The 13,391-nt window shown below is 67.2% G+C and overlaps 1 pseudogene; it reads left to right on the top strand.

Annotated features, from left to right (window-relative positions):
• Positions 1–719: 719 nt before the first annotated feature.
• LOC134434044 (gastric inhibitory polypeptide receptor-like) lies at positions 720–11,565 on the top strand (annotated as a pseudogene).
• Positions 11,566–13,391: the final 1,826 nt, after the last annotated feature.

The raw sequence follows: 13,391 nt of genomic DNA, 5'->3' as shown, positions 1-13,391 counted from the left end.
GCGGACGGGCGGACCCCGCTTCAATGAGGACACGCCCCCTCTGCCATGGGGACACGCCCCCTCGCGTTGGGACACGCCCCTCCCGCTGGGACACGCCCCCTCTGCCCTGGTTGGCGCCCCCTGGCGGACGGGCGGACGGCGCTTCAAATGAGGACACGCCCCTCTGTGCTATGGGCACGCCCCCTCCTGCTGGGACACGCCCCCCCGTGTTCGGGGACACGCCCCCCCGTGTTCGGGGACACGCCCCCTTTAGTTTAGAGCCACGCCCCTTTGTTTTGGGGACGCTGGGGGACGCTGGGGGACACTGGGGCAGGTGCGGGGGACACTGGTGACACACCTGGGGGACACACCTGGGGGACACACCTGGGTGACGCTTGGGTGACACCTGGGACCCCCCTGGTGACACCAAGACCCCTCTGGTGACGCTGGGTGACACCGAGGTGCCCCTTGGTGACATCGAAACCCCGGTGGGTGACACAGGGGGACACCGGGGACCCCCCTGGCGACAATGGGACACCCCCGGGTGGCACCGGGTGACACCGAGGCCCCTCCCAGGGGCGGTGCCCGCCCCCGCCGGTGCCACCCGGGGGGTGACAGAGCCACGCGCGGAGCCGCCGCCGGTGACACGGGGACACCGAGGGGACACCGAGGGGACACCGAGGGGACAGCGGCCACACCCCGCGGCCACCAGCGGCCACCGGAGGCCACTCAGTGCCACCATGGGCCAGCAGGTGGCGACCCCCGGCCCGCCGGGAGCAGAGGTGAGACCCCGCGCTGTCCCCCGGTGTCCCCCGGTGTCCCCCTCGGTGTCCCCTCATTGTCCCCATGATGTCCCCTCTGCTGTCCCCATTGATGTCCTCTCTGCTGTCCCCTCTGTCCCATTGCTGTCCCATTGCTGTCCCCCCTCATTGTCCCCTTGCTGTCCCCCATGTCCCCAGGAACGCTCCGCCCCTGCTGATTGCTGTCCCCATTGCTGTCCCCTCTGTCCCCATTGCTGTCCCCCCTGCTGTCCCTCATTGTCCCCTCATTGTCCCCCCCCCCCCCGATGTCCCCTCGCTGTCCCCCGTGTCCCCAGGAGCGCTCCGCCCCTGCTGATTGCTGTCCCCTCTGTCCCCACTGCTGTCCCCTCTGTCCCCATTGCTGTCCCTCATTGTCCCCTCGCTGTCCCCATGTCCCCAGGAGCGCTCCACCCCTGCTGATTGCTGTCCCCCTGTCCCACTGCTGTCCCCATTGCTGTCCCTCATTGTCCCCTCGCTGTCCCCAGGAGCGCTCCGCCCAGGCCACCGTTGTGGCGTGGCACCAGTACCGCCAGGCGTGCGAGCTGCACCTGCGCCTGGCCCCGCCCCCGGCAGGTGAGACCCCGCCCACACCTTGGTGACACCTTGGCGACACCTTGGCGACACCTTGGTGACACTTTGGTGGCACTTTGGTGACACTTTGGTGACACCTTGGTGACACCTTGGTGACACTTTGGCGGCACCTTGGCAACACCTTGGTGACACTTTGGTGACACATTGGTGACACCTTGGCGACACCTTGGCGACACTTTTGTGACACCTTGGCGACACCTTGGCGGCACTTTGGCGGCACTTTGGCGGCACCTTGGTGGCACTTGTGTCCCCTCAGGGCCCGCGTGCAACCGCAGCTTCGACCTGTACGCGTGCTGGGGCGACGCCGCCCCCAACAGCACGGCCACCGTGCCCTGCCCCTGGTACCTGCCCTGGTACCACCGAGGTACCCCCGGGGAGGGGACCCCGCGGTGGCGCCGGGGGTGGCACCGGGGTGGCGCGGGGGGTGACAGCCGTGCCGCAGTGCAGGGCGGGCTGGTGGCGCGGCGCTGCGGCCCCGACGGGCGCTGGGTGACGGACGACAGCGGCAGGACGTGGCAGGACAACTCGCAGTGCGAGGATGATGTGGCGCAGGTGACACCGCTGGAGGTGGGGACAGCGAGGGGACAGCGGGGGGACAGCGAGGGGACAGGGTGGGGACAGGGAGATGGCACTGAGGGGACAGCGAGGGGACAATGGGGGGACAATGAGGGGACAGCGAGGGGACAGCGAGGGGACAATGGGGGGACAATGGGGGAGGACAGCGAGGGGACAGGGTGGGGACAATGAGGGGACAGGGTGGGGACAGGGAGATGGCACTGAGGGGACAGGGAGGGGACAAGGGAGGGGACAGAGAGGGGACAGGGTGGGGATAATGAGGGGACAATGAGGGGACAGAGAGGGGACAGAGAGGGAACAGGGAGGGGACAATGGGGGGACAAGGGAGGGGACAGCGAGGGGACAGGGTGGGGACAGGGAGGGAGCAATGAGGGGACAGAGAGGGGACAATAAGGGGACAGGGAGATGGCACTGAGGGGACAGAGAGGGGACAGGGTGGGGATAATGAGGGGACAATGAGGGGACAAGGGAGGGGACAGAGAGGGGACAGGGTGGGGACAATGAGGGGACAAGGGAGGGGGACAATGGGGGGACAATGAGGGGGGACAATGAGGGGACAGGGAGGGGACAGGGAGGGGACAATGAGGGGGGACAATGAGGGGACAAGGTGGGGAAATTGAGGGGACAGGGAGGTGGCACTGAGGGGACAGGGCGGGGATGTGGCGGGGATAAAGGGGGGACAGGGAGGGGACATTGGGGGAGACAGGAAGGGGACAATGAGGGGACATTGGGGGGGACAAAGAGGGGAAAGAGAGGGAACAGGGAGAGGGACAACGAGGGGACAATGGGGGGACAATGGGGGAGGACACGGCGGGGACGTGGCGGGGATAGAGAGGGGACAGGGTGGGGACAATGAGGGGACATTGGGGGGCACAAAGAGGGGACAATGAGGGGACAGGGTGGAGACAATGGGGGGACAATGAGGGGGGACAGGGAGGGGACGTGGCGGGGACAGAGAGGGGACAATCAGGGGACAGGGAGGGCGCAGCACGGGGGCCGTTGTGGCGCTGCAGGTGGTGGCAGCGAGGTCACAGCGCGGTGACACCGCGGGTGCCACCCCCGCGGGCGGCCCCACGCGCCCGTGCCCGTGTCGCGCTCCGTGTCACCGGGTGTGTGTCACACTGCGCGGGTCACACGGAGCGCAGCGTGACACCGGGTGGCGCCGCTGCCACGCTGTGCCGGCACATTGTCACCCCCCCGTGTCACCCCCCGTGTCACCCCCGGTGCCACGCTGTGCCGGCACATTGCCACCCCCCCGTGTCACCGCTGTGCCCCGCGTCCCGTGTCCCCGGTGCCATGCCGTGTCCCCTGCCGTGTCCTGTCTCCCTGTCCCGTGTCCCCTGTGCCATCTCGTGTCCCCTGTGCCGTGTCCCCCATGTCCCCTTGTCCCCCTGTCCCCTTGTCCCCCTGTCCCCTTGTCCCCCCACCGTGTCCCCGTGTCCCGCGTCCCCTGTGCCATGGCGTGTCCCTTGTCCCCGTGTCCCCCTGTCCCCCGCCACGTCCCATTTCCTTTTGTCCCCTTGTCCCCTTGTCCCCATGTCCCCTGTCCCCTTGTCCCCTTGTCCCCGTGTCCCCTGTCCCCCACTGTGTCCCCCTGTCCCCTTGTCCCCCTGTCCCTTGTCCCGGTGTCCCCCTGTCCCCCGCCACGTCCCATTTCCTTTTGTCCCCTTGTCCCCGTGTCCCCTGTCCCCTACCGTGTCCCCTTGTCCCCGTGTCCCCCTGTCTGTCCCGGTGTCCCCTGCCCGGTGTCCCCCTGTCTGTCCCGGTGTCCCCCTGTCTGTCCCCTGCCCGGTGTCCCCGTGTCCCCTCAGCGCCAGGTGTGGCTGCTGGAGCAGTTCCGCCTCCTCTACACCGTCGGCTACTCGCTGTCCCTGGTGGCGCTGCTGGCGGCGCTGCTGCTGCTGCTGCTGCTCAGGTGGGGACACACCTGGGGACACACCTGGGGACACCTGGGGGGTGTGACACACCTGGGGACACACCTAGGGGCACACCTGGGGACACCTGGGGGGTGTGACACACCTGGGGACACACCTGGGGACACCTGGGGGGTGTGACACACCTGGGGACACACCTGGGGGGTGTGACACACCTGGAGACACACCTGGGGACACACCTGGGGACACACCTGGGGGCACACCTGGGGACACCTGGGGGTATGACACACCTGGGGACACACCTGGGGACACACCTGGGGACACACCTGGGGACACCTGGGGGGTGTGACACACCTGGGGACACACCTGGGGACACACCTGGGGACACACCTGGGGGCACATCTGGGGACACCTGGGGGTATGACACACCTGGGGACACACCTGGGGACACACCTGGGGACACACCTGGGGACACCTGGGGGGTGTGACACACCTGGGGACACACCTGGGGACACACCTGGGGACACACCTGGGGGCACATCTGGGGACACCTGGGGGTATGACACACCTGGGGACACACCTGGGGACACACCTGGGGACACACCTGGGGACACACCTGGGGACACCTGGGGGGTGTGACACACCTGGGGACGCACCTGTGGCATTGTCACACTGACACACCGTCGGGTACTCGCTGTCCCTGGTGCTCAGGTGGGGACACACCTGGGGACACCTGGGGACACTGTCACACCTTGGGGCTGTTGTCCCCGTGTCCCCATGTCCCTGTGTCCCCAATGTCCCCAATGCCCCCAATGCCCCCAATGCCACCAGTGTCCCCATGGATGTCCCCAATGTCCCCAGTGTCCCCAATGTCCCCAATGTCCCCAATGTCCCCAGTGTCCCAATGTCCCCAGTGTCCCCAATGTCCCCAATGTCCCCAGTGTCCCCATGGATGTCCCCAATGCCCCCAATGTCCCAATGTCCCCAATGTCCCCGTGGATGTCCCCAATGTCCCCAATGTCCCCGTGGATGTCCCCATGGATGTCCCCAATGTCCCAATGTCCCCAATGTCCCCGATGTCCCCATGGATGTCCCCAGTGTCCCCAATGTCCCCAATGTCCCCAATGTCCCCAATGTCCCAATGTCCCAATGTCCCCAATGTCCCAATGTCCCCAATGTCCCCAGTGTCCCCAATGTCCCCAATGTCCCCAGTGTCCCCAATGTCCCCAATGTCCCCAATGTCCCCAGGCGCCTGCGCTGCACGCGGAACCTGATCCACGCCAACCTCTTCGTGTCCTTCGCTCTCCGCGCCGCCGCCATCCTGAGCCGGGACGCGCTGCTGCCACACCCGGGCCACCAACAGGGACACCAGGGGGGACAGCAGGAGGGACAGCACCCGGGCCACCCCCTGCAGCTGCTGGGACAGCAGGTGGGACACTGGGGACAGTGTGGGGACAGTGTGGGGACACCTGGGGACAGCACCCGGGCCACCCCCTGCAGCTGCTGGGACAGCAGGTGGGACACTGGGGACACCTGGGGACAGTGTGGGGACACCTGGGGACAGTGTGGGGACAGCTGGGGACAGTGTGGGGACAGGCACGGGGACAGAGGGACAGCACCCGGGCCACCCCCTGCAGCTGCTGGGACAGCAGGTGGGACACTGGGGACACCTGGGGACACCTGGGGACAGCCAAGGGACAGCCAGGGGACAGCTGGGGACAGTGTGGGGACAGGCATGGGGACAGAGGGACAGCACCCGGGCCACCCCCTGCAGCTGCTGGGACACTGGGGACACCTGGGGACAGATGGGGACACCTGGGGACAGCCAGGGGACACCTGGGGACAGCCAAGGGACAGCCAGGGGACAGCCAGGGGACAGGCAAGGGACACCATGGGAGGGAGGGAGGGGACAGCCACAGGACCAGGGGACACCGGTGGGGACACTGAGAGGGGAGAGGGGACACTCGTGGGGGCGGCCGTGCCCTCGTGCCGGTGTCGGTGTCGGGGAGGGGACAGCAATGGCGGCAGAGGGGACAGAGAGGGGACAGAGAGGGGACAGCAATGGCGGCAGAGGGGACAGAGAGGGGACAGAGAGGGGACAGCAATGGCGGCAGAGGGGACAGAGAGGGGACACAGTGACGGCAGGGAGGGGACAGAGAGGGGACGGAGGTGGCCAGGGAGGGGACAGAAGTGTCCAGGAGGGGACAGAGCGGTGGCCAGAGAGGTGACAGCGGTGGCCAGGGAGGGGACAGGAGTGTCGGGGAGGTGACAGCGGTGGCCGGGGAGGTGACACCGTTGGCCAGGGAGGTGGCAGTGGTGGCCAGGGAGGGGACAGGAGCGTCGGGGAGGTGACACTGGTGGCCAGGGAGGTGACAGTGGTGCCAGGGAGGTGACAGGAGTGTCGGAGAGGTGACAGCGGTGCCGGGGAGGTGACACCGGTGGCCGGGGAGGTGACACCGGTGGCCGGGGAGGTGACAGAGGTGGCCAGGGAGGTGACAGGAGCGTCGGGGAGGTGACAGCGGTGTCGGGGAGGTGGCAGCGGTGTCGGGGAGGTGACAGCGGCGTCGGGGAGGTGACACCGGTGGCCAGGGAGGTGACAGGAGTGTCGGGGAGGTGACACCGGTGGCCGGGGAGGTGACAGGAGCGTCGGGGAGGTGGCAGCGGTGGCCAGGGAGGTGACACCGGTGGCCGGGGAGGTGACAGGAGTGTCGGGGAGGTGACACCGGTGGCTGGGGAGGTGACAGGAGTGTCGGGGAGGTGGCAGCGGTGGCCAGGGAGGTGACACCGGTGGCCGGGGAGGTGACAGCGGTGGCCAGGGAGGTGACAGGAGTGTCGGGGAGGTGACACCGGTGGCCGGGGAGGTGACAGCGGTGGCACAGCGGCTCCAGGCGGGCCCCGCGTGCCGCGTGGCGCAGAGCCTGGCGCAGTACTGCGTGGGAGCCAACTACGCCTGGGCCACGGCCGAGGGGCTGTACCTGCTGCGGCTGCTGCTGGCCACGCCCGCCCGGAGCCGCCTGCCCGCCTTCCTGCTGCTCGGCTGGGGTGAGGGACGCACCTGTGTGTGTCACCTGTGCCACCTGTGTGTCACCTGTGCCACCTGTGTGTCACCGTGTCACTGCGTTACCGAGTTATCGGGTCACCTGTGTCACCTGTGCCACCTGTGTGTCACCGTGTCACTGCGTTACTGAGTTATTGTGTTACCTGTGTCACCTGTGTCACCTGTGCCACCTGTGTGTCACTGTGTCACTGCGTTACCGAGTTATTGTGTTACCTGTGTCACCTGTGCCACCTGTGCGTCACCTGTGCCACCTGTGTGTCACTGTGTCACTGCGTTACCGAGTTATTGTGTTACCTGTGTCACCTGTGCCACCTGTGTGTCACTGTGTCACTGCGTTACCGAGTTATTGTGTTACCTGTGTCACCTGTGTCACCTGTGCCACCTGTGTGTCACTGTGTCACTGCGTGACCGAGTTATTGTGTTACCTGTGTCACCTGTGCCACCTGTGTGTCACCGTGTCACTGCGTTACCGAGTTATTGTGTCACCTGTGTCACCTGTGCCACCTGTGTGTCACCTGTGCCACCTGTGTGTCACCGTGTCACTGCGTTACCGTGTTATTGTGTTACCTGTGTCACCTGTGCCACCTGTGTGTCACCGTGTCACTGCGTTACCGAGTTATTGTGTCACCTGTGCCACCTGTGTCACCTGTGTGTCACTGTGTCACTGTGTTATCGTGTCACCTGTGTCACCTGTGTCACCTGTGTGTCACCGTGTCACTGCGTTACCGAGTTATTGTGTTACCTGTGTCACCTGTGCCACCTGTGTGTCACTGCGTCACTGCGTTACCGAGTTATCGGGTCACCTGTGTCACCTGTGTGTCACTGTGTCACTGTGTTACCGAGTTATCGGGTCACCTGTGTCACCTGTGTGTCACTGCGTCACTGCGTTACCGAGTTATCGGGTCACCTGTGTCACCTGTGCCACCTGTGTGTCACCTGTGCCACCTGTGTGTCACTGTGTCACTGCGTTACCATGTTATCGTGTCACCTGTGCATACATCACCTGTATGTTCTGTGTCACCCGTGTCACCTGCTGAACCTTTGTGTCCACGCCCCTCCCCAGGTGTGTCCCCGCCCCCCTCCCCAGGTGTGTCCCCCCAGGTGTGTCCCCGCCCCCCTCCCCAGGTGTGTCCCCCAGGTGTGTCCCCGCCCCTCACCAGGTGTGTCCCTCCAGGTGTGTCCCCCCAGGTGTGTCCCCCCAGGTGTGTCCCCGCCCATCACCAGGTGTGTCCCCCCAGGTGTGTCCCCCAGGTGTGTCCCCCAGGTGTGTCCCCGCCCCCCTCCCCAGGTGTGTCCCCCCAGGTGTGTCCCCGCCCCTCACCAGGTGTGTCCCTCCAGGTGTGTCCCCCCAGGTGTGTCCCCCCAGGTGTGTCCCCGCCCCCCTCCCCAGGTGTGTCCCCCAGGTGTGTCCCCACCCATCACCAGGTGTGTCCCCCCAGGTGTGTCCCCCCAGGTGTGTCCCCCAGGTGTGTCCCCGCCCCTCCCCAGGTGTGTCCCCCCAGGTGTGTCCCCCCAGGTGTGTCCCCACCCCCCCTCCCCAGGTGTGTCCCCCCAGGTGTGTCCCCGCCCCCCTCCCCAGGTGTTGTCCCCCAGGTGTGTCCCCACCCATCACCAGGTGTGTCCCCCCAGGTGTGTCCCCCCAGGTGTGTCCCCCAGGTGTGTCCCCGCCCCTCCCCAGGTGTGTCCCCCCAGGTGTGTCCCCCAGGTGTGTCCCCCCAGGTGTGTCCCCGCCCCTCACCAGGTGTGCCCCCCCCCAGGTGTCCCCGTGCTCTTCGTGGTGCCCTGGGTCATCCTGCGTTACCTGTACGAGAACGAGGGGTGAGTCCCCGCCCTCACCTGCCCCCCACCTGTCCCTCAGGTGCGCGGGGGGCGTGGCTGAGCGAGGCCCCGCCCCCCGCAGGTGCTGGGAGCGCAATGAGAAGGCGCCCGTGTGGTGGCTGATCCGCTGCCCCATCCTGGCGGCCGTGGCGGTGCGTGACGTCAGCCAGGTGTGCCGCACCCGTGCCGCACCTGTGCCACGCCCGTGTCAGGGTCACACCCGTGTGTGTGTCGCACCCGCGCCAGGTGAACTTCGTGGTGTTCGTGAGGATCGTGCGCATCCTGGTGGCCAAGGTGCGCGCGCAGCAGGTGGCGCGCGGGGACACGCGGCTCAGGTGGGGACGCACCTGCACAGGTGGGGACACCTGGAATGGGTGGGGACATTGGGGGGGACACGCGGCTCAGGTGGGGACGCACCTGCACAGGTGGGGACACGGGGGGGGTGGGGACATTGGGGGGGACACGCGGCTCAGGTGGGGACGCACCTGCACAGGTGGGGACACCTGGAATGGGTGGGGACATTGGGGGGGACACGCGGATCAGGTGGGGACGCACCTGCACAGGTGGGGACACCTGGAATGGGTGGGGACATTGGGGGGGGACACGCAGCTCAGGTGGGGACGCACCTGCACAGGTGGGGACACGGGGGGGGTGGGGACATTGGGGGGGGACACGCGGCTCAGGTGGGGACGCACCTGCACAGGTGGGGACACCTGGAATGGGTGGGGACATTGGGGGGGACACGCGGCTCAGGTGGGGACGCACCTGCACAGGTGGGGACACCTGGAATGGGTGGGGACATTGGGGGGGACACGCGGCTCAGGTGGGGACGCACCTGCACAGGTGGGGACACGGGGGGGGTGGGGACATTGGGGGGGACACGCGGCTCAGGTGGGGACGCACCTGCACAGGTGGGGACACGGGGGGGGGTGGGGACACTGGGGGGGACACCTGCACAGGTGGGGACGCACCTGGACAGGTGGGGACACCTGGAATGGGTGGGGACATTGGGGGGGACACGCGGCTCAGGTGGGGACGCACCTGCACAGGTGGGGACACGGGGGGGGGTGGGGACATTGGGGTGGGACACGCGGATCAGGTGGGGACGCACCTGCACAGGTGGGGACACGGGGGGGGGTGGGGACATTGGGGGAGACACCTGCACAGGTGGGGATTTTGGGGGGGGACACACCTGGACAGGTGAGGACATCATGGGGGACACGGGGCTCAGGTAGGGACACGTGCACAGGTGTGGACATTGGAGGGGACACCTGGACAGGTGGGGACACGGGGGAGGTGGGGACATTGGGGGGGACACCTGCACAGGTGGGGGATTTTGTGGGGTGGAACACACCTGGACAGGTGAGGACATCATTGGGGGACACCTGGCGAGAGTGGGAACACCTGGTCCCCAAATCTCCTTGGGCGTGTCCCCAGGTGTGTCCCTGCGCCCCGGGGCTGTCCCCAGGTGTCCCAACCTGTCCCACCTGTCCCACCTGTCCCACCTGTCCCACCTGTCCCACCTGTGCCAGGCTGGCGCGCTCCACGCTGACGCTCATTCCCCTCCTGGGGGTGCACGAGGTGATTTTCGCCCTGGCCGGGGAGGGCGAGGGCGGCGGCGGCCTCAGGCTGGCCCGGCTGTGCCTGCACCTGCTGCTCACCTCCGCACAGGTGAGGGACACACCTGAGGGGTTAATCAGGGCGTTAATGAGGTGTTAATGGGGTTAATTGGGGTTAATTTGGTGTTATATTGGTTAATTGGGGAGCCTCAGGCTGGCCCGGCTGTGCCTGCACCTGCTGCTCACCTCCGCACAGGTGAGGGACACACCTGAGGGGTTAATCAGGGCGTTAATGAGGTGTTAATGGGGTTAATTGGGGTTAATTTGGTGTTATATTGGTTAATTGGGGAGCCTCAGGCTGGCCCGGCTGTGCCTGCACCTGCTGCTCACCTCCGCACAGGTGAGGGACACACCTGAGGGGTTAATCAGGGCGTTAATGAGGTGTTAATGGGGTTAATTGGGGTTAATTTGGTGTTATATTGGTTAATTGGGGAGGGTCAGGCTGGCCCGGCTGTGCCTGCACCTGCTGCTCACCTCCGCACAGGTGAGGGACACACCTGGGGACACACCTGAGGGGTTAATCAGGGCGTTAATGAGGTGTTAATGGGGATAATTGGGGATAATTGGGGTTAATTGGTGTTCTATTGGTTAATTGGGGGAGGTCAGGCTGGCCCGGCTGTGCTGCACCTGCTGCTCACCTACCGCCGCACAGGTGAGGGACACACCTGGGGACACACCTGAGGCATTAATTTGGGTTAATTTGGGGTTAATTTGCGTTAATTTGGGTCAATTTGAGTTGATTTTGGTGATTTTGCACTAATTGGTGTTAATATCCGTTAATTTAGGTCGATTTGGATTAATTAGGGTTTATTGAGGTTAATTGGGGATGAGATTAATTGGGTTAATTGGGGTTAATTGGAAGCGCCAGCCCCCCCAAAGTGTCCCCGTGTCCCCCCCCCCCCCCCACCCCCCCCCCCCCCCGAGCAGGGCCTGGTGGTCAGCGTCCCTCTACTGCTTCACCAACAAGGAGGTGCGCCATGTCGCGACACGGGCGGGGCCTATCGCGGCGTGGGCGGGGCCTATCGCGGCATGGGCACTGTCTATCGCGATGGGCGGGGCCTATCGCGGCGTGGGCGGGGCCTATCGCGGCGGGCCGTGCCCCATGTCGCGACATGCCGCCCCGCAGGTGCAGGCCGAGGTGCGGCGGGGGTGGCAGCGGTGCCGGATGGGGGTCCCCGGCCCCCCCAGGGCCCCCCCGAGGGCTCAGTCGCGACGGGGGGCAGCGCCCGGCGGCCGAGAGCGGCTGCTGAGGGGGCGGGGGCACCTGGGGGGCACCTGGGGGAGCACCTGGGGGAGCACCTGGGGGAGCACCTGAGGGGGCAATTGTGGGTCTGGGGGGCACCTGTGGGTGCTGGGGGGGGCAACCGTGGGTGCTGGGGGGGGCAATTATGGGTCTGGGGGTCGTGGGGGGGCACCTGTGGGTGCTGGGGGGGAAGAGCCCTGAGAGTTTTGGGTGCTGGGTGTGAATTTGGGGTGAAATCCGGGGATTTTGGGTGTTTGGGGAGGGGGGGGGGGGTGACACCTTGGGGGGGGTCTCCGGGGTTTGTACCCCAAAATAAACCAACCACGTGACAGCCGGCGGTGCCGCCCAGTCATTTTTGGGGGGGGTGGGGGTCCGGGAACTACAACTCCCAGCACGCCCCGCGGCCGGCGGGGAAAGAACTACAGCTCCCGTGATGCCCCGGAACATGGCGGACGGGAACTACATCCCCCGTGATGCTCCGCGCAGCCGCAGGCGCGCAGGGCGGCGGGCCCCGGGCGCATGCGCGGCGCGGCACCCCGGAAGCGGCCGGAGAGGCGGAGCGGCCGCGCCCGGCACGGCCCGGTGAGCGGGGGAGGGGCGGCGGCACCGGGTGGGGCCCGGTCGGAACGGGACGGGTCGCGGGATGCCCCGGGGAGCGGCCCGGGCCTGCGGGCGGGCGGCTGGGAGCGCGCACGGCGCCTAACGGAGGGCACGGCGGGGGGATCCCGGTGCGACACCGAGCACCGGCGCCGCTCTCCCGGCGGGCGGGTGGGTCCGGCGGTGCCCCCAGACCCCGTTGCCGCGTCCTGCCCGCCGGGCACCGGCGCCGTGTTCCCCCCCTCCACCCCCGGTTCTCGCCCCCACCCCCCCACGGGGCCCACACGGGACCGGGGGCCCGCCTGGCCACGCCCCCCGCGGAGACCACGCCCCCCGCGCGCCGCGCGCGCCGCCGTCCATATATGGGCACGGCCCGAACGCCGCGCGCTGATTGGCCGGGGAGGGGGAGCGGGGCGGGGCGTTTAAACGGGCGGGGCGGGGCGGGGCCTCCTCGGGAGGGGCGGGGCGTGAGGAGGGGCGGGGCTTGCGGCGCGGGAAAGGTTGGGGGGGGGCGGCCCCGCGATGTCCCCAAAGTGCCCCCCGGTGTCCCCAGGCGCCCTCCTGGTGTCCCCAGGTGTCTCCAAGCTTCCTCCTGGTGTCCTCAAAGGTCCCTCTGGTGTCTCCAAGGCTCCCCTCAATGTCCCCGAGGGTCCCCTCCGTGTCCCCGAGGGTCCCTCCAGTGTCCCCAAATGCCCTCTTGGTGTCCCCAAAGGTCCCCCTGGGTGTCCCCAAGGCTCCTCCCAGTGTCCCCAAATGCCCCCCGAATGTCCCCAAGGGTCCCCCCTGGTCACCCACCGTCTCTCCACAGACACGGGGGTCCCCAAGGCTCCCCCCAATGTCCCCAAACAGCTCCCCAATGTCCCCAAGGCTCCCCCCAATGTCCCCAAGTGTCCCCCCCAGTCAGCCCCCGTCTCTCCGCAGGCCCGGATCTCCCCAGGTGTCCCCCCAATGTCCCCAAACACCCCCCAATGTCCCCAAATACCCTCGTAATGTCCCCAGATACCCCCCCAATGTCCCCAAACGCCCCCCAGTGTCCCCAAGGCTCTCCCCCCAGTCACCGGCCGTCTCTCCGCAGGCCCAGGTGTCCCCAAGGCTCATCCCAATGTCCCCAAGTGTCCCCCCCAGTGTCCCCAAGTGTCCCCCCCAGTCAGCCCCTGTCTCTCCGCAGGCCCGGGTGTCCCCAAGGCTCCTCCCAATGTCCCCAAACATCCCCCCAATGTCCCCGAGGATCACCCC

This window comes from Melospiza melodia, unplaced genomic scaffold, assembly GCF_035770615.1.
Source record: "Melospiza melodia melodia isolate bMelMel2 unplaced genomic scaffold, bMelMel2.pri scaffold_306, whole genome shotgun sequence".
Classification (NCBI taxonomy): Eukaryota; Metazoa; Chordata; class Aves; order Passeriformes; family Passerellidae; genus Melospiza; species Melospiza melodia.
Note: the sequence above shows the minus strand (reverse complement) of the source record. Positions and strands in the feature narration are given on the sequence as shown.